Source organism: Cyanistes caeruleus, chromosome 1 (genome assembly GCF_971803275.1).
Source record: "Cyanistes caeruleus chromosome 1, bCyaCae1.hap1.1, whole genome shotgun sequence".
Classification (NCBI taxonomy): domain Eukaryota; kingdom Metazoa; phylum Chordata; class Aves; order Passeriformes; family Paridae; genus Cyanistes; species Cyanistes caeruleus.
In genome coordinates this window covers 126,990,367-127,014,387 of record NC_141701.1, presented here as the reverse complement: position 1 = coordinate 127,014,387, position 24,021 = coordinate 126,990,367, and the positions used below count along the sequence as shown (strand labels likewise).

The 24,021-nt window shown below is 39.9% G+C and overlaps 1 long non-coding RNA gene across 1 annotated transcript; it reads right to left on the bottom strand.

Annotated features, from left to right (window-relative positions):
- Positions 1–22,426: 22,426 nt before the first annotated feature.
- Positions 22,427–24,021, bottom strand: LOC147655886 (uncharacterized). The gene is made up of 3 exons (XR_015280428.1): positions 23,696–24,021; positions 23,530–23,610; positions 22,427–23,347 (listed from the first exon to the last, which is right to left on the bottom strand). It is a non-coding gene; the product is annotated as an uncharacterized LOC147655886 (long non-coding RNA).

Here is a 24,021-nt window from a genome sequence, read left to right as displayed (position 1 = left end):
GTCTTAGTTATATGATGCCTAAGACTTGTCCCTAAATTGTAGTCTCTTTGTGTCAGGGCTGGATTTCGAGTTGAGTTTGGACTTCATTCCATGCTTTTGGCCTAGTAGAAAGGGTGCCATTTTCCCCCTGTGGTTTCCTGCAGTGCTGGAGAGCAAATAATTAGAAGAAGTAATTTAAAACCACAATCCATGATTCTACAATAGGTCATTTTAGTTCTTGGGAGTGGAAAGGTCAGTGGGCCAGCAGATGGCTTTTATTTGCTAGGGTGACTTTTAGTTGTGAGGACACCTTCCAGAAAGGATACCACAATGACAGTGTAAGTCCAGACTTCTGGAAAATTCTCTTTAGGAGTTCTTGACAGGGTGCTTGCCTCCTCACACTCATATCAGGCTGGAGATGCATCCCATTGACATGGTAATTTTGATGCAGGTCATCTTGGCAGCTGCCGAGTTAAACAGTGGTAAGTGGTAGCTCCTTTCATTGGGAGACTTTTTGGTCTCTTTACCAATTGACTATTCCTTAAGTTGACTTATTTTAAACAGAACAGCCCAATATCAAAGGTCTTTAAAACTTTTATAAAGTGATACACTTTAGTACCTGAAGTTTGTTTGTAAGAGAGCCAATTAAAGATCAGTATACAGGTATGTGAAAATTGAGCTTTGTCCTTGACCTGGTGACATGTCTGTTCCCATTCACTTTTTGACAGTGATACATCTACCACACTAAATATTACACTTTCACACAGCTACTCAATATTTGTCAATATTCTCATTGTTATTCAAATAGTATGTCCTACTCATGCATTCATGCAGCAGTTAATATGGTGATTGCTGGATTATAGCAGCCTTTATCATCATAACTGAATTTTGTGCCTTTTTTTAATTAAAAAACTTTTATGCTCCATTAATGTACAGTGCATTGGGTATAAGATAGATGATGAGATTTAAGTGAGCTTGTGTCTCTTGATCTTTTAATCTCTGTGCATATGCATGGGATAAAAATATGGTCTTGAGGCCAACAAAAAATTGGAAAAGTAATGGAGAGTAAAAGAATTTTTGAAACTATTGATTTGAATATTATGGAAGGAAAATATTTATAAACAAAAGAATTAGGGAAATCAAATGTTGTCAAAAAACCAATGAACATTGATAGCAAAGGAGAAATAATTGGTAGTACATCAGTTTGGGAGTTCAGATTGTGATTTTGCAACAAAAAAATTCATTAATTTCCATTTAAATCAGAAGAAATAACCTTCTTAAGTGACATTACAGACAGGTGTTGGTTCTCCATCTCTGAATGAATTCTCTGTTTTTCCATAAGAAAAGAGAAAATTCAAGAGTATCTTTGTGAACCCTGACCATTTTGGATTTCATCTTTCTTTTTAAGTCTAAAAAATCCTGCTCAGAATGGGAGAATCTGTAAATAATGGGAGAAATATTTCAGCTCTGCAAATCACAGATGACAAGTGCTGTCTCATTTCTCCATGATGATTCTAAGCTATCCTAAAAATTATCAAACTGCAATTATGTTACCTGTCTGAAAAATTATCAGAATTATCATACAGCAAAGTAAAATTATTTTGCATCTTTCCTCACTAAATTTTTTCACTAGACTGTAATGATTTGGAAGGCGAGTTTTATTCATGTCATTTCTCCTTTATTAAAGCTCACATTTTAGCTTTTGTACCTTTAACTCTTGGTGTGAAATCAGACCCTTCTGCACTTTGAGAAAGTCCTTGTCTTCACTGGACAGCGACTAGCCTGAATTTAGTGTCTAAATCACTTCTAATCCAAGGGAATACACCAGTTAGAGAAAAAGGTTTTAAAACAGGTCACTTAGTATCCCTGAAATAATGCTTTGTTTCCCTAAAAGTGGGCATGCCAACCTTCTTCAACCCCACCAGCTAATATCTGCATAAACATACCTACATATTTCTAGCTGCCTTTTCGTTTCTTTATCACCTTTGTTCATGGAGGAAAATGTGTGGGCTCACTGGCTATGTGAGTATATGAGTTCTCTGCCTATGGCCAGAGAACCTCTTTCTGTCACCCACGTGTTTACAAAGAAGTGCCTTGTCCTCTCACTGACTGTCTGCCTTGCTCATTGTTGCAATACTCCTCCCCATTACAGTGGAAGTGTCTTGTGTCAAATGCCAAATTAAATGTGTACAAATCAGGGCAGTTTTAACAGTTTATTGCAGTGCTTTGTCAGTTTGATCCACACAAGTCATTCAGATAAACCAGACTTTTCTAAAAGATCAGGCTTTACCACCTCTACAGTCTACTGATTTTTTTCCAAGTCATACCCTGAAAATCTGTTTTAAAATTCAAGGAGTGAAGATGACTCCTCATTTAATTTGTCCTCTCCCAGTGAGCTGGTATATAGTAGACAGCTGGCAGACCTGTAAGGAATTGCTTCAGTGCTCTCGTTCTGATTTTTTTCAAGCTTTTGTCAGAGATACTAGGACAGTCTTCATTTCCAGATTATTCTTTTGAGGTTTTGTATTGAGCTCATGACCAAAGCACCAGAGTGACATGCAGAAGAGCACAGAGCAGCATGAGGAACAGCTGGTGTGTGTTTATGCTCTCACCCTCTCCTCCGGGGGATGAGTCTGCCCAGCTGAATATTTTCCTTTGGAATTACTTTAAATATTGTGCTAATAAGAGAGAATCGAGGGTAAAAGAAATGTGCTTGTTGTTCACTGTATAAATAGTGAGTCTTGTTATGTCCCTATTTCCTTGTTTAGCCCAAGCACTGAGCAAGCTTCCAGAACCTGCCTGCTTCACAGACAGGCTTTACTCTTTGTAGAGATTGTGTTATGGATATTTTCTTTCTGCTGCTTTAGGAAAAAAAAGCTGTTGTTTGTTTGGGATTTGTTTTACTAGAATAATATGAAGGAAGGCTCAAAAAAATTGAATTTCTCTGTCTCCAGATCCATAGATGTCTGTTTTTCTGAGAAAAGTAGATGCTCCTAAATACAGAGAAATAGCACTGCTATTTCAGTGAAGTCAATGACAATTAGGCTTATCTATAGTACAAACTCTGTGTCTGGAACCAGACAAAAATTTGACAGGTGGCACCAGTGAGAATTATCCTTTTGGAAATGAATGTTGGAGCCATTATGAAATGTCTATGGCATCCTGTTTGGAGCAATAGAAATGAACCAGAATGATACTACCTTCATTTTTTTCTCAGATACTTCTTTCTATCAAAGGATATTTTCTAAGCTAAACCTTGTATTTAATCAGGGAAAATTTTATTCTGTTTTCCTTATTTTGTATTTCTATGGCAACACAATGTGAAATGGCATTCTGAGCTGGCTATCATAAAACTGCTTCCCCCATTGTGTCTGGTGACCAGCCTCCGTTAAGGGCTTTGCACTCCCCTGAGTGCAGGGTCTGCTGCCTCCTGTTCCCTCGAGCAACGCTGCCTCAGCTCTGTGGAGGAGTCTGCCATGAGTCAGAATAACACTGGGGACATTTTGACATGTTTATACTTCCACAGGTACTGGGGCACATCAAGGTCCTGTTAGTCTATAGCAGCAGCATGCAACACAGAGCAAATCATCTCCAAGGAGCGGTGTCACCCCTCAGACACGGCGGCTCCTGGCTCACAGGGGCCGGGTGTTACACTGGCCAGTTTGGCTATGAGCAACAATCCCCCTGCGACAGCTGAGGCTTCACAGCTCTGCACTTAACCTACAGTTTTAGGCAAGACAGTGCAGTCTGATGGAAGCTGTGCTGCTGCAGACAGGCTCCTGTCGTTGCCAGTGATGGGCAGGTTATGCCTACCTGAGCTGCAGTTGTGCCTCTGTGTTGACTAAACCCTCAGGAATTCTGTTTTTCCAATGTCCCCTCTTTCCAGAGGAGGCCTGTTGTGCAGCACTGAGCCAACACAGCCTGGCCTAATTTTATTTACTCCTCAACGAATATTCTAGTAACCTGATGTTTCTATTCTAGAAGGGTAATAATGATTCTTTCTGAAGTGAAACTTTACCTGTAGCAGAATAATTACAGTGAATTATCTGGGGATATGATTCCAAGACAGCAGTTCCCAGGCACTTGCTTTGAAGAATGTACCTCTGCAAATGTGAGAAAGACGATTTCTGACAATCTGCTATTGATTACAGAAAATTGTTTAGTTCTAGTTTCACCCTCAAACATTTATCTCTCTGCTGCCTTGTTTTGGAAGATGAAGCTTCTCAGAAACTGAACAGTAGGTCTTATTGATATCAACTCTATTTTACCTAACAGCTCATTTACCTCTTTCCTCTCCGCCTGCCTCCCGTCCTTTCCTTTCCATGCTGCTGCTGGCAAGCTAATTAGGCTGCTCCCTCAAGAAAAATTCATCCAAGGCCTTAATAGCCATATCAGATGGAAGCTAGGATAAAATTCTCTGCAGTATAGCCTTATAAGTGCCTTTCAGCTTCCCACAATGTTTCCCTGTCTGCTTTTGCTTTGTAGGGAGAATTGTCTCATCATGTGTTCTCTGGAAGTATTAGGTAAATTAATTAAAAGAAATTATGATGTGTTTCCTGAAATATCCTTCTTGATTTCATTTTATCCCACTTATTTATACATTTTAGGAGCTGAATCTCAAGCTTTGTCCGAAAGGCCCACATTGTATATTTCACTATCTTTCCTTTTGTAAATCCTTAACCTTCTGTTAGACTAATATATTAAAATTCTTCAGACATGGAGTAGCAATGTTCATAATCTCCAGTTCATTATCTTAATTAGATCTGTCTTATATTATCCCACAGTTTATTCTAGTTACTTTAAAGGTGATCAGCCTTAGAAGAGAATGTGAGCAGAATTTAGTGAATTCTATTGTGGCAACATTTCTCTGATCTGGCTTTGAATCTTTCAGGTGTAATAATGATAATGCTGCTGGTGCCATTAATTAAAAATTGCATTTGAATGGTATGAATATTCATTTTGGGGAATGAACACAGAATTAACTCGGGGGGTGAAATGTCTTTATGGCCCAAGGATGTGAAGTGAACCTGGCTCCCCATAAAACACAAACGAATCATTAAAAATGATGGAAATTCAAAATCTTCCCACCCTGCAAACTATTAGTAAAGTATTGCCCAGGTCAAGCCTATCTTCTAGGGTGGCAACAGACATTAATATTCATCCTTCAGTAACAAATTGTACGACATATACTTGACATACAGCTCTGTCTAGGAGGTAATACCTGATGTTAAATCTCTATTAAATAATTTAGAATGGCTATTGCTTATTTAAAATTCTCAGGTTAAAGTGCTGTATCTGTAAGATCCAGGTTACTTTTAATAGTTTTCTGTGAAACATCAAAATTTCTTTCCCAGAAAATGATAGTGATATTCAAGATGCTGTTGGGGAAGGTACCGACAAGAAGTTGTGCTAAGACCTCTGATAATGAAACTCTCTATACGCAAATTCTCTCTCAGGCAAAATGCAGGACTTTAATATTCTGGGCAGGAATGTTAAAAATATATCTTCGTCATGTGAATAGCACCACCGAAAATATGAAAGTGATGTCTGTTGTTTTGGGGTTTTTTTTCTGAATTTATTTGTTGTCATTTTTATCTGAACAAAAGAAACATCAAAAAATGAATACCTTTTTTAAAAGCTTATCTGGTACTGCAGGATGTTTAAAAAAATAAGACCACAAACTAGAGATAAAGCCTCTTTGGTGTAGGAACGTTATGTGAAGTTTAATGGGCATTTGGCAGGGAATATTTTGCTGGCTGTTAGCTAGTTGCCAAGGGGATTCACAGGATGCATGTTCTAGAATAAAATGCTCTGTGAATAAACTGGGGTCAGTTAAGGTAATTTGCATGGTGCTTTTGACTGGAGCACCAGGGTCTGGGCTTGCTGTGCAGTCAGAGATAAGTGCTCTGATGTGCATCCTCCCCTCTCTTGCTCTGCATCTAAGGCCTTCTTATGCGAGACACTTCTCAGTTGAGGTCTGCGCTAGATATCTGCTTGGAAAAGCCCAAATAAGCTCTTTATGTATCCCATGCAAGGCAGAATTTGTCCTTCCCTTGTGCAAGAGAGAAACAGAAATGTTGTGTCTTAGGGGTTCAAGCTGTATCAAGAAAAAAAAGGCAGCAGGTTTCACAACCCCTTTCTCCTATACTTCTAAATGAGGATAGATAAAAGCAAGAGGATTTTGCTGACCCCTGTGTTTTCTTGCTTGTGGTAAAGAGGAGATATGGTAAGCTTTTCTTTAGGGAGGATGTAACAGAGACATGGAGAGTATGTGATTAAGGTTCTTTGTACAGTGGGGATCTCCCTATTAATCTGCTCTTCTTTGACCCAGTGGTGGTAGAAAGGAGGTCTGTCCTTGGCCTTGCAGTTTGTGGTCAAGAGGGCATCTTTCTGCTAGACCTGTGTGGGGTCTTTGGAACTGAACTGTAATTTGCAAATAAAACCGTAGGAGTAAATAAAGGAAATACTGAAAAGCAACAAAAAGCTATTACCAGTATTTAACCTGATTTTTCTTAGCAGTGTTATTTTCTGTATATTAGGCTGAAGAAATGTGATAGATAATTTAGGGTTATTGTGTCTGGATATAGTATACATAAAAACCAAAATTCTCCATATTTGGCTTGTGGGGCCCATTTAAGGTTCTTAAGTATTGATGTGTTGTATCACTGAAGATGCTGTAGGGTATGTGTGCTTGGTAGGTCTGATATGGGGACCATAGTTCTGGGTCTACCACCTCCAGAACTACAACAAGTTGATTCACTCTGTATTGTCTTTGACATTTAAATCCTTACACAGACAATCAAGACACTTTGCCCTTTCTGAAATCAGATCCCTCAACATCTAAATAGTAGCAGAGAATCACTTAAGAAAATCTCTTCCACAGCACATGAGTGCAAGTGTATGCCACTTGCAAACTCTATTGAACAGAGTAACATGAAAGCTGAATTTGGGCTGCTAATTAGACTTGAGAAGGATACTGTGGCTGGACAGCAGCTGTGAGAGAAAAGAATGAAAAAAACTCAGTTTTGTTTCATCTGATCATGTGTTTCACCCTTTTTTAAGTATCTGGCAATTATTGTGCATATGCCTGTGTTGCTCTTTAAAATTTATCATGCAAGTGAGAAACAGCAGATAGTGAGAAACTGATGTTTCTTTCCTCCCTCATGGTTTTATCCCACTGTGAAGGCCAGGTTTAAGGTGATGGAGTACCTAGCCTTGCATTAGTGCCAGATGTTTTCCTTGCTATTTCTTTGGAGGAGTAATCACATTAATTTATTCATAGAATATCATAGTGCTCAGTTTTGAGGAGGAGCATGTGCTTGCCTTTTGTACCCTGCTTCTGCTTTGTATATTTTTGTGGAGTCCATGTGTCTAGTGCCTGATAGCTAATCCCAAGGATGGTGTGATTTAATAAGAGGAAAGAATGATATGGCTGCATCCTACCCATTATGCCCTTAGGAAAGAGATTTTTATTTGCTGTCAGATGTCATTGATGGTGCATTTGGCTTCCTTTCATCAAGTGACAATTGCAATTTTAAGAGTACAGTACAGAGAGCCACTTTAAACCCAAACATCTCAATTCACAAGTAAGGGAAGAAAAAAAAAAGTTGTGCAGCTGGAGGATGCTATTTCTTCTCGGCAGCTGTCACTGAAAAAGCATGTGAATGCTCTAGATGTCAGGTGTCATAAATGCTCCATCCAGAGTTTGTCACGTGCCTGGAAATATCATATGAAGTGTTGGAAAGAAGTTTCTAAATGTGTTAGAAGTCTCTAGACAAGCTTGCCTTGAAATTTGCTATATTGAAATTTTAGGGAATGACGAATTAATATAAGTGAGATCTACAGCAAAATCTCAGTGTTTTACCATAGTCAAAGAGCCTTTTTATGTTACTCAGATCAAAATGTTTGACTTTGGTAGGAAAAATATTCATGACAAATTCTCTGCCCTTTCCTTGGCTCTCCAAATCTTTAGATGCACCCACAAGGGGACATCAGCACATTTTAAGGACAGATGCATGTATGCAGTGGCAGTCATGAGGAAAAAGCACTATTCCAGTAAAAGAAGAGGCTTGACATTAGGAAAATATTATATAGTGTGCTTACTGTATACTCTACTAGCAGCTCTCAAACTCTTTTTTTTATGCCTTTCTCTTTTCTTCCCCTTCTTGACTGGGAACAGATGTCATCACTGGGACAGAAGAAAAGAACAGTTGAAGCCATGAAGAATATCTGGGTCTTTTCATTTGATTCACACTCCTGTCTTTTTCAAACAGGTCCTTGTTTGGAGGAGGCCAGGGCTTGAGAAAGCTGATGTATATGGTTGGTTGGGAACTTCGGCTATATGCAGCACCCCAAGTCCCCACTGTGTGGTACATTAGGTTCCCAGATTGCCTGTGGAGTTGTTCCCAAGTTTGCATATAGTTTGGTCTCCAGAAAGTACACAGGTGCTGAGTTGTAGTCATTTTTCCCCTCTCTTTCTACAATGTATTCAATGTGATTTGTGCTTGACAGCAGCTGCACTACCTATGTATAGGGGCACTTAGTACGAGTCACTCTAAAAACCATGAACCTGAGAATTGTTTAGGTCTGATGCCTGGTGACAGCTGGGGCAAGAAAGGGTGAGATTTGAATCTGCTCTCTTTGGCCTTGGATTCTGGTGTTAACATACAGGTTTTCTGTAACGTCCTGTTCCTTTTCAGTTGTCACTGGCTGGCTTTCTCTGCGTATCATTTCTGTCAACTACTGAAATCAGAGTGTCTCTTCCTATTCCAGCTGGCAGTTGCCAAAGCTATGTGAAACAGAACTAGATATACAGAAGAACACTTTCATTTGTTTTTATGTCAGGTGAAGATGTAACTCTAGAAAACCTAGGGGTGTTTATTGATGCAGGGGACACCAGGCAGAGAGTGCTGGAATTCTGCTCAAAGGAAGCAAGACAGATGGGAAGAGAAAAAAAAATCTGCACCTGTCAAGTGTCACATCATTGCAGGTGAGTCTAAAGAATAAAAGTAGCATCTTCTTCCAGTATATTAGTGCCTCTGCACAAGAAAACCTTTGATAACACATGCTTGTTGTTCATTTAATAGATTTTAAAACGAAGATTATGAAAAAAATTGCATACAGTGTGCCTCACTGCATTGAGTTAATACCAGATTTTATGAGGTAAGGAGTACTGGATCCCACTATGCCAATTTCCCTTCTGTACTTGTGGCCATAGGAGATTGAAAGGGTTGAGATCAAGGCCACCAAGGAGACTGGAAGCATCCACAACATCTTACTCATTTTGCTTTGCAGTTGTCAAGTAAGTCCATGAATATTGTGGATTCCTGGAGTAATTATCTGTGCAATAATCTTCTAAGGAAAACTTGTGATTTTACTTCATGTCTCATGAGATGATGACTGGTTCATGATTGCACATAGACACTTCCTTTCGATATTTCCAAGGGCTTTTCTATACCAAATAAATCTTGATATACTTTTAATGATTGAAAGATACTGTATATAAATTCAAACATAAGATTTGTTTCCCATTTTGTAAGAACTGCAAAGAAACATTCTGACCGCTTGACTGCATGTGTGGTCTTAAAATTTTCTGTGCCATATTTGTCTTGTATGTTGAGCAAAATGCGACTTTTAAGATGAAAGTGTGGTTTGATTTTTAAAAGAGTTACAGTGATAGGAAAAAGGGATACACTGTTGTCTATCTTTAGAATATAATGAGAACAGGCTACATTTGTATTATTTCCTGGGCTTAGGTTTCATTACAGCTATTTTCCCAATGAATACATTACATAGTGTGCTATTTCCTCTTTTCATTACCATCTTTTTCATGCAAAGGTGGTTATAGAATCTTAATTCTGTTACTTAAACCTTTCTGATAGTCTGTGTTTTGAATGACCTCTCTTTCACCTCTTCCCTAAGGTTGCTGAAATTGAGAATAGGAGTTGCTTTCAAATCAAATTACTCACCGAAGATAAGGACAAGGTAGTTTAGATGGTTATTGCCACAAATACAGATATTATAAAAAGGATGAGAAAAAAAAAGAAAAAGAAGTCTGAAACAACCCTGGTTTTCCACCACAAAGCAAGGAAAACAATCATTATTGTATGTGAGTCTGATTCAAAATTCACTGAAAAACAGGGATCCCTGCATATGAGATTATTCAGGTTTCAGACACTATCAAATCAGGATTACTTCCAGATTTGAGCTAAAAATATCACTGTCTAAACCATTGGTAATCACTGACAATGTGGTCTTTGAAAGTTTTGTCATCTTGAAAAATGTATAAATGTGGTTGGTCATGTGCATTTGAAATATTTTGAGAATGTTTATTTATAAGACTTCTTTGTATTTAAATGAGAGAAGAAGAATAGACCCCCCACATTAGGATTCAAGGCGCTGGCTGGTGATATGGATTGAAATGGGCTGCACACTGCTTGGGATCCATAGTTTGTGTGGGAAAATTGGTATGTGGAAAGTATTTATAAAACCCAAATATTTGTGTCCAGAAGCAAAGTATGTCACCACAGAGTTTGACTGAATGGACTCTGCCAGCCAAACAACTCTCACCATTAAAAGACATGACTGAGTAGTCTGTAATGCTTCACATACATCTGAGATAGAGATCATTACATGATAAAGGATTAAAGATTCAGTACTTTCAGTATTATTAAGACTTGTATGTGTGCACTGACCATTCTAAATGGTAAATACACTTCCTTCACATCCCCTGTATTTTCTATAAAGGGTGTTTTCCTACAGTGGGCAGGGAGATTGCATGAGAGACTCATGGGAAGTGCAAAAAGAACAAATAAAGGCAAAGGGTTTGCCTGCAAATGAATTGTAGGGAGCAGGGTTTCTGTATTTACTTATACTCTCCAGTCTTAACCCGAATAAATTAAGTGGTGTCATGGGGCATGTGGCAATACTGATAATGAGTTTTATATTCATTCAGCCTAAGAAGCTTCAACAGATAGTTTGCCTGTCAAGTGGATTTAAAATTGTATTGTCTCTGCCTTGCTTTCTGCACTGATTGCTTTTGTATTGCAGCTCCATGCCTCAATAGACACTTTGATTGTCTATATCTGTCACTTTGTTCACATGAATCTCCCCATAATCTGTAATATGAAACTCTTTGTTTTAATAAAAAAACTCAACACATGCTCCTTTGAAGATTATTAACTTAGGGATATGGTGGCCAAAATAATATTTTGCTTACTATCCTTGGTTTTGGGCGTTTTTTTTCTGTGTATATTGCATGGTAGGCAACAATCCTCTTAATTCAAGATCTCAGCTTAGTGATGGAACCATTTCAGAAGAGATGTGGGTACAGCTGCAGACATTTCCATGGGCTAGATTACCATGCTGAACACAGGTATAATAATAATCCTTGGCTACCCTTGGCTTAGCTTTTATTTTGAATCCATAAGATCTGAATCCTAACTTTCATCACTGAGTATGACTGCAATTTAACAAGTCTTTTAAGCATGTTTTCCATCTCAAATACTTTACCTTAAGAATGAATGATTTAATCCTGACACAATGACTGGGTATATAGATAATATATATATATATATATATATATATACCAGAGCATTGTGTATTGTTAAAAAACCCCATGTCTTTGGAGAACACTTCTCTGAAGAAGCCTACTTGGGTACCAAAAGCATCACAATCATCCTAATAAAATGGTCTTTCTAAGATCAAATTACCTTCAACAAATGAGTTGAAACAGTTGTAAATATTATAGATATATTCTCAGTCAGGATGAGGATTATCAATCTGACTCCAGTACTTATACCTTAGGTGTATCCCTTAATATATACCTTAGATATAACTCTGGGCTTTTGCCTTTTATTTAAAAGAAGACCAAATTTCACTTTTAATGTAACAGAATACACTGGTTTATTGTGCTAGGCCCTGGATAAGGGCTTTCAAATATAAACAATATAAGAAACCTAACAGAACCTTAACTGCTTCCTTAAAGAAAGGTGATATGTAAAGAAAGAATACCATACACTGAAATGGAAGCATAAACTAGAAACCTGATATTTCACATCTTAATAATTTTTTTTATGTGCTAGCACTGCAATAATGTAATACAAATTGTATAACTTATTAGAGCGTATTGCGTATTTGTAGGCAGAGAATTACAGTTCGTGTTTTTCTTTGAGGGCAGTAGGTCTTCTGATTTCCATATGCTTCTGAGCATCCTCTGAGCATCTACTGAAACATCAAAGAATTAAGTTAGTGTCAGGCAAACATATTAATATCCAGTAAAGCAAAATTGTACACACTAGATGTCTTTATCAGTTCCTTTAAAATGGGAGCTTTAAAAATCGCTAACAAGAAGATCAGAAAACAAGAAGGATATAAAAAAATAACTTAGAAGAAATATTTTCTCTTCCAAATTCATGAAAGAGAGTAGCATTTATAACTGTTAATCCTTTATTTTCCTTCCCCCTAACTAAATTCAGTCATCGATTTAACTCAAATTTTAGGGTTTGCTTTTGAGCTTGATTGCAATAATAATAATAAGTGAGATAAATCAAATTAATATCCTTGCAGATACAGTTAGTTTAATAACTTTGCCATTTCCATTCCCTTTTTATCTGCATTATCACAATTCGATAACATGCTATAGTAAACCAATGCCTCGATGAACTTTTTTCTGTGCCCAGCATGGAGAGATTAGAATTTCTAATTTTATTGCTCAGATTGTCATATCTTGCCTTATATGGCACCTTTTACTGCAAAAGGAAGCTGGGTGCTATGATGTAAGGAGGAATGAATTTTTTCATGTACTACTGGGGTGAAACAGAGACCTTTTTTCAAAGCAATCAGCAATTAATTAAAACCATTAAAACAGAATGCCCAGAGAAACTGGATCAAGGTGTAATAGTTTTCCTGGGATTTTGGGGCTTCCAGAACAGACAGGACATGTACTCAAATACAGACATCAACACTTGTCTATATTCAGGGGGTTTTCACACTGACACCCTCTCACTGAGAGCTGCTCTGCTTTTACATTCTCGAGTATTTGGCTTTCAGGAGGATGGAATATGAACAGACTGCAGAGGACAAACCTGCTTTTTAACCTAGGGCCACTGAGCTGGGCTGTGAAGCTCCTACTTCAGCCATTGCCGATGAACTGCAGCCCCTCTGCACTCTCCTTGCTGGAGTTACTGGGTTCAAGTAAGGCCAAGTCACACACTCCTCAAGGTATCTTCTCTATTAGGTGTCATGAAGAGCTTTTCTGTGGTATTTTTTATACCTCCCAGTGTGAACCAAGCACCATTTTATACATATGTATATACAGAAGCACTCCCAACTAGGATGTCCTTCTCAGCATAAAGGACAGATCTCTGAGGGAGTTGTGCAGTGGTAATTGTGCTGGGTCAGCAATCTCTTAACACTAGCAGTTTAAGCCACCATGTCCATGGTTGTCCTCCGTGTGTTTACACAAAAGATTAATATATACATGTACAAACCTTTCAAGCCCATGTGTGGGCTGGTTAATAGTTTACCAAGTGTTATCATCTACCTTGGTCCTCCCACTTATCCTTGCTCCCACTGCCAAGTGTGCCTGGAGCAATTTTTAATGGAAGGGTTATTCATTATAGGAATAGCTAGTGCTTTTGTCTTCAGTGCTGCTCCAGGTGCACTAGAAGGGAACAAGGCATTTGAAGGAAAGAATTTCAATCCCGCTCTCCATACCAGCTTCAACATGAATATGACCTTGGTCAAATATACCTAGCTTTGCACATATGGTTGGGTTCAGTTCTGAAATTGAATTGGCTCTGGGAATGGAGTTGACAAATCTGACGTAGATGCCCAGTGTATGGGGAAATTTAGGACCCTGAAAAAGGGATACCTTTCTCTTTATGCCTTCACATCAACTCATTAGAACAGATAATTACATCCTTTTCTTCTTTGAAGGTACCGAGAAAGGGTAGGGAGAGCAATAGTGCCCATCTTTTACATAGTGGCTGGGAGGTGGAAGTGTCCCATCAGAGAGAAGATCTGGGTAAACAGATAATATAGGTGTTTATACATTTTTGTCTTGCTAAAGCAGAGCAAAGACACAAAATAAGTCAGAAAGTAAAATTCATACAGAAGACTGAACATGCTGTAGCTTTTTGTCATTAATTTGAGTAGTTTTTTCAAGGAATGCAATGTCACAATTTATTACTTTTGGTGTAAATAGGCTTTTTTATTCAGCAGTAAGAGGGAGGGGGCATACAAAACCTAGACACAAAAGCAATACTTTTTAGACTAATATGATTCCAGAAACATTAGAATGTTACTGAGCTCACGTACACTCAGCTGAAATAGTTTTGGTTTCATCAAGGCCCTCCTGAGGTAGCTCTGACAGGCTATTTAACTCTGCAGAGCTCTGTGACAGCTGAAGCTAAACACATTCAGCCTTTGTAAAAGACTTTAAGCATACCAATAATGGAAGAAATGGAAAACAAAGAATTGTAGATGTAAAAACATTAAAAAAACACCCTTTAGGATTTTCTGAAGGGTCATTAATATTGTGGTTAAGGTTTCTTAGGACTTTTGGGCTTTTTTCTGCCATACCTTTTTTTCTGTTTTAGGATTTAGGGGTTTTTTTGCCACTTTTATTAGAATGTTGCTTGTAAAGTCCATTTAAAAATATCTCCTCCTTCTGCCTTTTCTCTGTGTTGTTTCTATTCTCCATCACTTCTTTATTTTGAGGCTTAAAATTGTTAAGAGTTAATGTCTCAGGCAGTGACTTCCATTGTTTTCCTGAGGAGAAGCTGTACATGGCCCTGAGACTCATTTCTGTGTCATAGGCAGGGTCTCTTTCTGTAAATTTATTCCATGTTGAAAATAAGTAAAATATAGAGTTTTAATTAATAAATTAATGAGAATTCATAAGTAAGTCTACTTAAAGATATTCTTCAGGCCATCACACAAGATCAAAAATTAAAATATGAAGATGTTTCAAAACTCTGTCTAATTTGGTGATTGACCCTAGAATAAACACCTCTATTCCTTTCATGGCCAAGTACCACACACACCTGCATTCATAGAACATATGTTCTATGAATACATCTTGACTTTGCATATGTTTCAAAACTTAAAAAACTTATTTTTCAAAATTTTAGAATTAAACTCTAAATAAAAATATTTGAGCTTGAGAGAAAAAATAACATAACAGAATTACATCTAACACTGAATTTCTCTTATCCTAGCAGTGTGCAGCTTAGACAAGCTACACTGTCCACAAAAGGTAATTGCTTAATAAATATCCACTGCTTCACAATTTGTGATCAGTCAAGGTAATAGGAGTTCACAGAATGAGGAATAGCTTGATTGGTAGCTCAAATTTTTCCTGAAGAGATTGAAAACCACATGCTCCTCTCGTTTGACCCCATATGAACCTATTGATTTATGTGAAGCCTTCTCTGAGCCTCAGTGGTCTGAGAACATCAAGGGAACTAATGTGAAATGTATTTTGATTTGGATGACACTCTTTGGAGACTTAGCTAAATGAATTTCCTATGTATTTGATATGGCCTGAAAGGATGGATTTTTAGACACTTAATGTGGATCATCTAGAGTTAGGTAACTGCTTATATGTTGTAACTTGATCGTAGACCTGATCTTTTTGATTTGGAAACAATCAGAGATCACACTGAAATTCCTGGGCATGACAATCATTCTCTTTTAAGATAAATGAGAAGAGTGAAGTGATAGGTGGTGTTAAGCAGCACCTGACACAGTGGAATTGCTACTATGAACACTGACAGCAGATCCTAGCAGCCCCAAATTTCTGCAAAGCAGTCTCTGAGCCTAGGGATCTAATAAATAGAGCAGAGAATCAGCAGCCATGAAAACAAAAACACAGAAAGGACCAGAAGAACAGGTAACAGAGAAATATGTGTGGCATGATGGAAGGAAAGCCAAAGGGAATAAAAACAGCTTTTGGAGTAGAATGATTGTTAAAAAGACAGATTTAGAATGCTTAAAGACAAAAAAAAAAAAAAAAGACATTCTATTGCTTTTCCTGCTGTATCAGGGATTTATGCTTGTTCCTCGTAAAGAAAATGGGTTGTATCAGAGCAATCACAGGCTCTCTCATTAATTTATCCCCCTAATGAAACAATTGAGAAAACCCCAAATATCTGCTTAGCTACTTGGATAAGAAGAGTAAGAATATAAAAGAGAGAACAATATTTCCAGCTGTGGAATTTGATAGATATGCAGTGAAGTGTGTTGTTCAGCTGAGTTTTGCATAAGAAATACATTTATGTTGCATTTCTAATGCAAATTGCACGTATTTTACATGGACAGAATGAATTCTTGCTGGCTGGATCTTCAGCTTTTCAAATCAATAGAAAGACTCTAATGTATTTTCAATAGACTTTGGAGCAGGCCCTTCCTCCCATGCACTCAAAATGATTTACAATCAATTTATGGCAAGAATCCACTTCAGAAAGCCTGAAAACTACGAATATGCAGTTTCATGGGGAAGCTAGCATCAGTGGCCTAAAAATAGACTCAATTTCAATATACTGATCCAGATGCCTGCCTGTGAAGAATTTAGTCCCTGTGCATATGCTATCTAGCTTTTAGTGGCTTGAACAAAAGAGGCAGAAGACTATGTTTAAGGAAGTGATGACAAGTGCCTCTTTTTATCAAATGTTCTGTGCACCAAAATGGAAATACTCAAGGAGCTTATTTTGATGGCATGTTATTTCTGACCCCCCAGTAACTGGCCATGTGACTGGCACCAGAATTGTTATAGATAAATGGATCAACCACTTACATTTATGCAGATGGATCTGTAAAGAACCTCTTTATATGGCCTATTCCAAATGCAGTGGGGCTTCTTTTATTTACTTTTTTTTCCCCCAGGCTACATCCGTACCTTAGGATCTGGGATTTTGCAGCTTCTGGCTGTGGAGGCACACACCAGCAGCCAGCAGCATCTCACCTTCTTGTTGAGGTAAAACTGAGGAGCAACACCTCCCTTCCTTTATGCCAAAAAAATATATTCACATGTGCTGACTGAAGAGGGGGACACAGTTTAGACCAAGAGGTCCACCAGTTTGAACAGCCAAGGAATGAGAAGATGCTTCACAGGCTTCATATCCCCAGTAATGCAAATATAGACCCATAGCACTTAATTGGGGAATACATGTATAGTATATGTGCTACAACCCTCAGTGTTTCTGGTATTTACAAAGAAGGGAGGACCAGAAGGAGTCAGTGAGCAGGAAAAAGAAAAAGATGGACTAGAAAATCCTCAAAGGCACAGAATATTTTGACATTAAAAACTAGGGTAAGGAAAGATGATTAGGAAAGGAGATGATGTACTGCTCTGAGCAGGCAGATGAGGGAGTAGAGAAAGAGCAATGGGCAGTTCAGAGTAGAAAACTACCTGGAGCAGTTTTGAGTAGAAGAGGAGGAAATGGGTGAGGATGACAGATTAGTATTCTGGTTTATGAGCTGATAACTTACTGTTGTGCATCTGACTTTTTGCAATGTGAAATAAGGGACTTTGGGGAGTCCTAATTGGGATTGAGAGAATCTGTGGGAGTCTTCTGTTCTAAAAATACTTTTCTTTGCTGTATCAGCTAAAGCATGTCATAGCAAACCCATACTATGAACAACCAGATGGGACTGTGGGAAAGTTGGTAGAGATACTGTTTAAAAGGTCCTTGGCAGATTTAACTATTCCATATTTAGCACTGCAAGAATATAGCAATCAATTTCATAACACTTTGCAAAGATCACAGCTCAGGGATGAACAGATAAAAAGAACAAAGTCTTGGTGTACAACTGACAAGATGTGTTAAGACAGTTATTTCTAAATCAGTCATGAGACTGAGCAATACTGGGAATCCTAACCCTGCCAAAGCAAACAGCAAATCGCAGGTCAGGGTCACCTTCCCCATGACGGTAAGAAATAATGGTGAATGTCATTGTGATTTCATGGTGAATGCCACCAGGACTTGGCATCACAAGTAATTGACCAGATTCCTTAGGATCAGTTCTCTAGGAGGCAACTTCGTTCAGCAAGAAGAATACCCAGAATGATGATGAGAGAACTGTGAATGTACCATGCACTTGGGTATGTGACACTGCAGCCAAAGAGAAAGCTGCACTCTGGAAACTGATGCAGAGACTGCTTTATCCCTCACACATTACAGGAAGACACTTCTCTCCTTTAATTTTGTTGATAGAAACCAAGATTTCTTAAAAGTGTCAACCCAACAAAAATAAAGCTGAAATATACTCAGATATTTCTATACCATGCAAAAACTTCCAGTGTCCTGCTGTTACAATCAGTGGAGAGCAGAGCCAGCACCTGGTGTGAATGCATCTGCCAGCAAGGGCTAGGATGACTTCCATCCTTTTCTCACCCTCTGCCTCTGTTTTTAAAACTCTTCCTTTCATCTCCACCAAGTGCTGCTAAATAATTTCCACTCTTTACATCCTCATCCCTCCAGACTGTAGGAGAAGTCCATGAGACAATTGGTCCAAACTCACAGATGGGGCTTCTTGGCATTCATAAACTCCTGCTGTAGAATTGCAACCCAGAAAGAATAGAAAATGCTGCACTGGGCAGGGGTTCTAGTGGAATTGCATCAAACTGGTGACTTGGTCTATGAAAGACACAGAGATAGATTAAAAAAAAGAAGTTGAGGAAATAACTGTGCATTTGTACAAAATGGAGATTATTCTGAGTATCCTTTCATCACAGTAGAAGAATTTTAATAGTGCGGGTTTTAAATCATCAAGAATATAGTTCCTAGAAAAGAAATGCATTGACCAGGGAGTTTTCTTTCTATTATTTTTGCTATTGTTTTTGCATCCCTTTTCATCCCTGAAGCTTTTGCTTCTAGGTGTTGAATCCTGGCATATACTTCCCAGAAAGTGCATGCTTTGATGCTGATAGTTCAGCTCTGAACTCCTTTTCCTCCAGACCAGATGTTTGACTTCTCCCTGCTAATAGTTAACATGGTGCTACCTCATTATACACCTCTCTCTGGAAATTATGCCAGTGCTGCTGCAGCGTCAGCCAAGAGCCATGCAGAATCAATGAGACAGCTGGTGTCCTCCATGGGGATGGACTACTTTACCTTTTGGATTCAGGCAGTCACTGTGAGCTGAGATCCAGGATGCGGTGAATGATTTTTCATAGGCAGGTGAGAACAAAAGAGCTTTGAAAACCTGCTTCAATAGAATCTGGAGACATGGAGCTCTCTTGATTAAAGAAAAAAAAAAGCAAAACATATTCACAGTCCAGTTGCATTTTCATCTTAATTGATTTTTGTAGGAGATGGAAAAGTGAATTCTGTAAAACAAAAGTGTTCGTAAAACTCTTTTCTTTACATAAGATTAAGTAGATTTTTTTCATGCACAACAGCTGTGTTGTGTTTGCAAAAATCAAATAATTCCCTTATAAAGCTCACAAACTGTAAGTTGATTGCTTTGATCTTGTCCACAACATATGCTAATCCTCAAATATCCATGGAAAAAGGGGATGAGATAACGCAAACAAAATAAACACCTGGTTAAGATAAAACATTTGTAGAGTTTGAAGCCAACACATAGTTAGTGTATTTACTGTTGGAAAAAAAAAATTAAAAAAAGAAGTTAAGATTTTAAAAGGAGGGTTTAAACAGAAAGAATTTGGGGTTGTTCTGTGAAGTCCCACTAAACTGCAAGTTGGAAAATTCTTCTGAAAATAAATGAGAATAGACTGCACTTAATTTTCTTCCTACAGTGTGTATGCCTACTTTCACAGAAGGTACTTGACAAAACTCATCAAGAATGAAGCAGTCAGTTTCTACAAGCATTGTATGACTAAAATAGACTGGAGGATTCTCAAGGTCATCCCTACTTATAAGACTGCCTGGTTGATTTACAGTGTCTAGTTCAGACCATCCAGAGGAGCACTCTCTACATTTTACTGTTTCCCCTTTACCTCTGACACTGAATTTAGTTTCAGACTATAATGTTAAAGACTGATCTTTGCTGGTACTTGAAAGTCTCTCAGTCATGCTGGATGCTGCTGAAAACAAGGATTAATAATAGCTGTTATCCTTCTAAGGCAGATGATCCTCCAGTGTAATAATTAGAGATGTTTCAGATGTCTCCCTCTGCCAGGACTGCATGGAATGACATCTAACCATGTCCTGTCTTTGCCAAATTTGTTGAAAACAATTTTAACACCCGATTTTAATCACATCGCCTTGTTTCACTTCAAGGGGTTAATGTTTCTTGGATGTCAAGTCTCCAGATCTGCAAAACTCAGTGAAATAGGGATGAAAGTGGAAGGTACCAATGTAACCTGGGCATCTGCCATAATTTTCATCAGCAATTGCACTGACTGTGTGACTGCTGACAGAGATTTCTCTGTGTCCCTTTTTTCCTAATCCTTTGGTATTCAAAGCAAGCACTAGTTTTGCCGAATAGAAAGAAATACAGCTGAGTCACATGTCTTCAAAGTGGCTGCAGGAAAAGACCCAAAAATGCATTAATATGACAGCTATCCTTCACAATAGTTTTTATACATCCTGTAGAGATCATGCCTGGCAGAGAGAGCTATTTCCTTTAAAGAAAAGCACTGTGGTTGGTTTTTCTTTCCTGTCTGGATTACCTTTCAATTGCTTTTATTTTGATTTCTCCTCTCAAAAAATGATGAAGAAAACTGAAATCTCAGAAAATTTTGATCGTAATTGCATCCAAAATTTGTCAATTCCTTGTAAATATGCAGGTCAACTGTATATTAGTGGTGTTTTTTTCTCAATCCTCTTCCCCAAAAAAAAAAAAAAAAAAAAAAAAGAAATGAAAAGGTTTAAACTTCAAAACATTCCTGTGAGGCAGGTAAATCTTTTCATAAAAGGTTATTTCACCTTTTACTGAGATACAGGCACTTCCAGGGTGAAACTCTGTGGTTTTTTAACTGCCTGTCACAACACAAGAAGTGAGGGGACAGGAAATGAAAACCATCCTATCCAATTTAGTTTTAAGGAGAAAGGAGAGAGGAGGAATGTAAAGTTCACAGCTGGGATTTCACCAGAGTAGAGGAAATAATACACCTTAAACAAAACTGTCACAGTGTCTTTAGTGACTGCAAGTAGCAGACTCTCACTTTATGTCTTATCTGGAAAACAAAATCCTCTGCAGGTCAGTGCTCTTTACATCATCCTGCAATAACAATCTGAGAATTCATGTTAGAGGGTAAAATAAAAGCTACCAAATGAACATTTTCTTTTCCTGAGAATCTAGATATTCTTTAGATTTTTGCAATGCAAATACCACCTGGCCATCACTGATAAGTTATGACAGTATTGCAGTAGAAGGTGGAAGGATGCAGCAGATGTTGGAAAGTGCCAGTGCAAAAAAATACGAGGAAAGGTTATCTTCCAAAAATGTTCTTTCCTGTTCCCTAGAGTATCTAAACACGAATCTGTTTGCTTATCCATAGTTCTGTAGTGACTGGAAATATTTAGATATCTTAGGATTATTTGGACAATCACCTCTCTCAGGGAATGAGCTTTTGTACTCGAGGAACCAACTTAGAATGAAGAAATGAGAATTGCATTTTGCAGCTCTGAAGTGACTTCAGGGTGTAGGCAACAGAAAAAGCACCAGCAGTGGGGAAAAAAAATGCAAGGTTGTGACAGAGGCAGGCAGGCAGGCAGGCAGGCAGGCAGGCAGGCCGGAAGGAAGGAAAGGAAGGAAGGAAAGGAAGGAAAGGAAGGAAAGGAAGGAAAGGAAGGAAAGGAAGGAAAGGAAGGAAAGGAAGGAAAGGAAGGAAAGGAAGGAAAGGAAGGAAAGGAAGGAAAGGAAGGAAAGGAAGGAAAGGAAGGAAAGGAAGGAAAGGAAGGAAAGGAAGGAAAGGAAGGAAAGGAAGGGAAGGAAAGGAAGGGAAGGAAAGGAAGGGAAGGAAAGGAAGGGAAGGAAAGGAAGGGAAGGAAAGGAAGGGAAGGAAAGGAAGGGAAGGAAAGGAAGGAAGGAAAGGAAGGAAGGAAAGGAAGGAAGGAAAGGAAGGAAGGAAAGGAAGGAAGGAAAGGAAGGAAGGAAAGGAAGGAAGGAAAGGAAGGAAGGAAAGGAAGGAAGGAAGGAAGGAAGGAAGGAAGGAAGGAAGGAAGGAAGGAAGGAAGGAAGGAAGGAAGGAAGGAAGGAAGGAAGGAAGGAAGGAAGGAAGGAAGGAAGGAAGGAAGGAAGGAAGGAAGGAAGGAAGGAAGGAAGGAAGGAAGGAAGGAAGGAAGGAAGGAAGGAAGGAAGGAAGGAAGGAAGGAAGGAAGGAAGGAAGGAAGGAAGGAAGGAAGGAAGGAAGGAAGGAAGGAAGGAAGGAAGGAAGGAAGGAAGGAAGGAAGGAAGGAAGGAAGGAAGGAAGGAAGGAAGGAAGGAAGGAAGGAAAGATGGAAAAAAGCAAGCAAGCAAGCGCAGAAGAGGGGGAGGGGGGAAGGAAGGAAGGGGGGGAGGGGGAGGGGGGGGAGGGGAGGGGAGGGGAGGGAGGGGGGGGAGGGGGGAAGGGGGGAGGAGGGCGGGGAAAGGGGGAAGGGGAAAGGGGGAAAGGGAAAGGGGGGAGGGAGGGAGGGGTGGGGAAGGTGGGGCGGGGAAGGGAGGGCATGGATGGGAGAGGGTCCTGGTTGCAAGACCTCCTGCGTGTGCCCATATCTCATGGCCAAAGTGCCAGTGGATCAGCATGGAATTGTTTGCGGAGGAGAGGAAATGGCGTTGGAGCCCAGCAGGGAGGTGTTGCAGCCAGTGTCCCTGCAAAGGGTCCAGAGCCGTGTGGCTGCGGCCCGTGGGGAATCGGTGCAGGGGTGCCGCTGGCGCTGCCTGGCTGCTCCTGGGAGCCGATGACGAGGGGCCGCTGATGCAGCGCTGAGTCCCCGGTAGCGACATTCCCCCTTTGGGTGCCGCTTTGGGGCCAGCCAAAGGGCTGCCCTCGGGGCAAATTCCCCGATCTGCCCTCGGGCAGCGGCCCCGGGGGTGCCGCAAAGCGGCCGGGGCCGGCTCAGCCTGCCAGCACAGCCCCTTCGGCTCCCTCAGGGCGCCGGGCAGGCCGCGGGCAGCCGCCATCTGCAGCCCGGCTCTTGCTGGCAGCGGGCGCTAATCCTGCGGCTCTGCTTCCCCTGGAGTCCCTCGCTGGACTTTGTCCTCCTCCTCCTCTCGGGACAGCTCCGGCTCTTCCCCGCTGCTGCTGAAGCTCACAAAGAGACGCTCTCCATCCAAGGCTCTTCTTCTTGCTTTCCTCCTGCTGCTCCTTCAAGGCCTGGGGTGCTGGGAGTTGGGCTTTGCCTTCTTCTCTTCCTCCTCCTCCATGCCTTCAGTCCTCTGGTCCCTGGATGTGCTGTGCTTGTTCTCTTTCCTGCAAGGGTCCAGTGGAAAATTACAAACACTGTGCATTTTGATTTTGAAAGCTAAAAGGGTGAGTTGTGGATGCTAACTCAGAAACAGAGTGCCTGTAGAAATCACAGGCTGCGTAGTTTCTCAGCCGTGCCTGAGAAAGTGGTCGGGGAAGTTTTAAGGAGGATGTAAAACAATCCTTACCGACAGAAAACAGCCTTGCAGGTGTTGTTTCTCTGTCCCTTGTTTTCTGTGCAGGAGAAAGTCAGGGGGTAGTGCGCCCCACTGAACAATGAGCGTAATGTAGTAGTTTGCTAAGCAATAAGAGTTTCCTTTCTCTACTTTCCACGTATCAGTCTATAAAACACACCTGAAGTAATAAACTAGGGAGAGATTCTCCTGATCGGCTCCATGAGAGTCTGTGCCGCTCTTCTCGCCGTTCCTAATAGAGCAATGACCCCTGGACAGCGCCGCTCTCCTGGGACTGAGCCAGGCCCCGCGCGCCCTTTAGAGACCCTGCAGCTGGGGTGGGCCTCTGCCATGTCACAATGGACTTTGGGCACCGCAGGCTCCCGCGTCACCGTGGGCCCTGACGCACCGTGCCTGTGTCACAAAGGCCACCCCGGCACCCCTTCTCTGGTGCCATGCCTCACGGGAGACAAAGAGTTCCATTTTCCCACCCCAAACTCCTTGTGA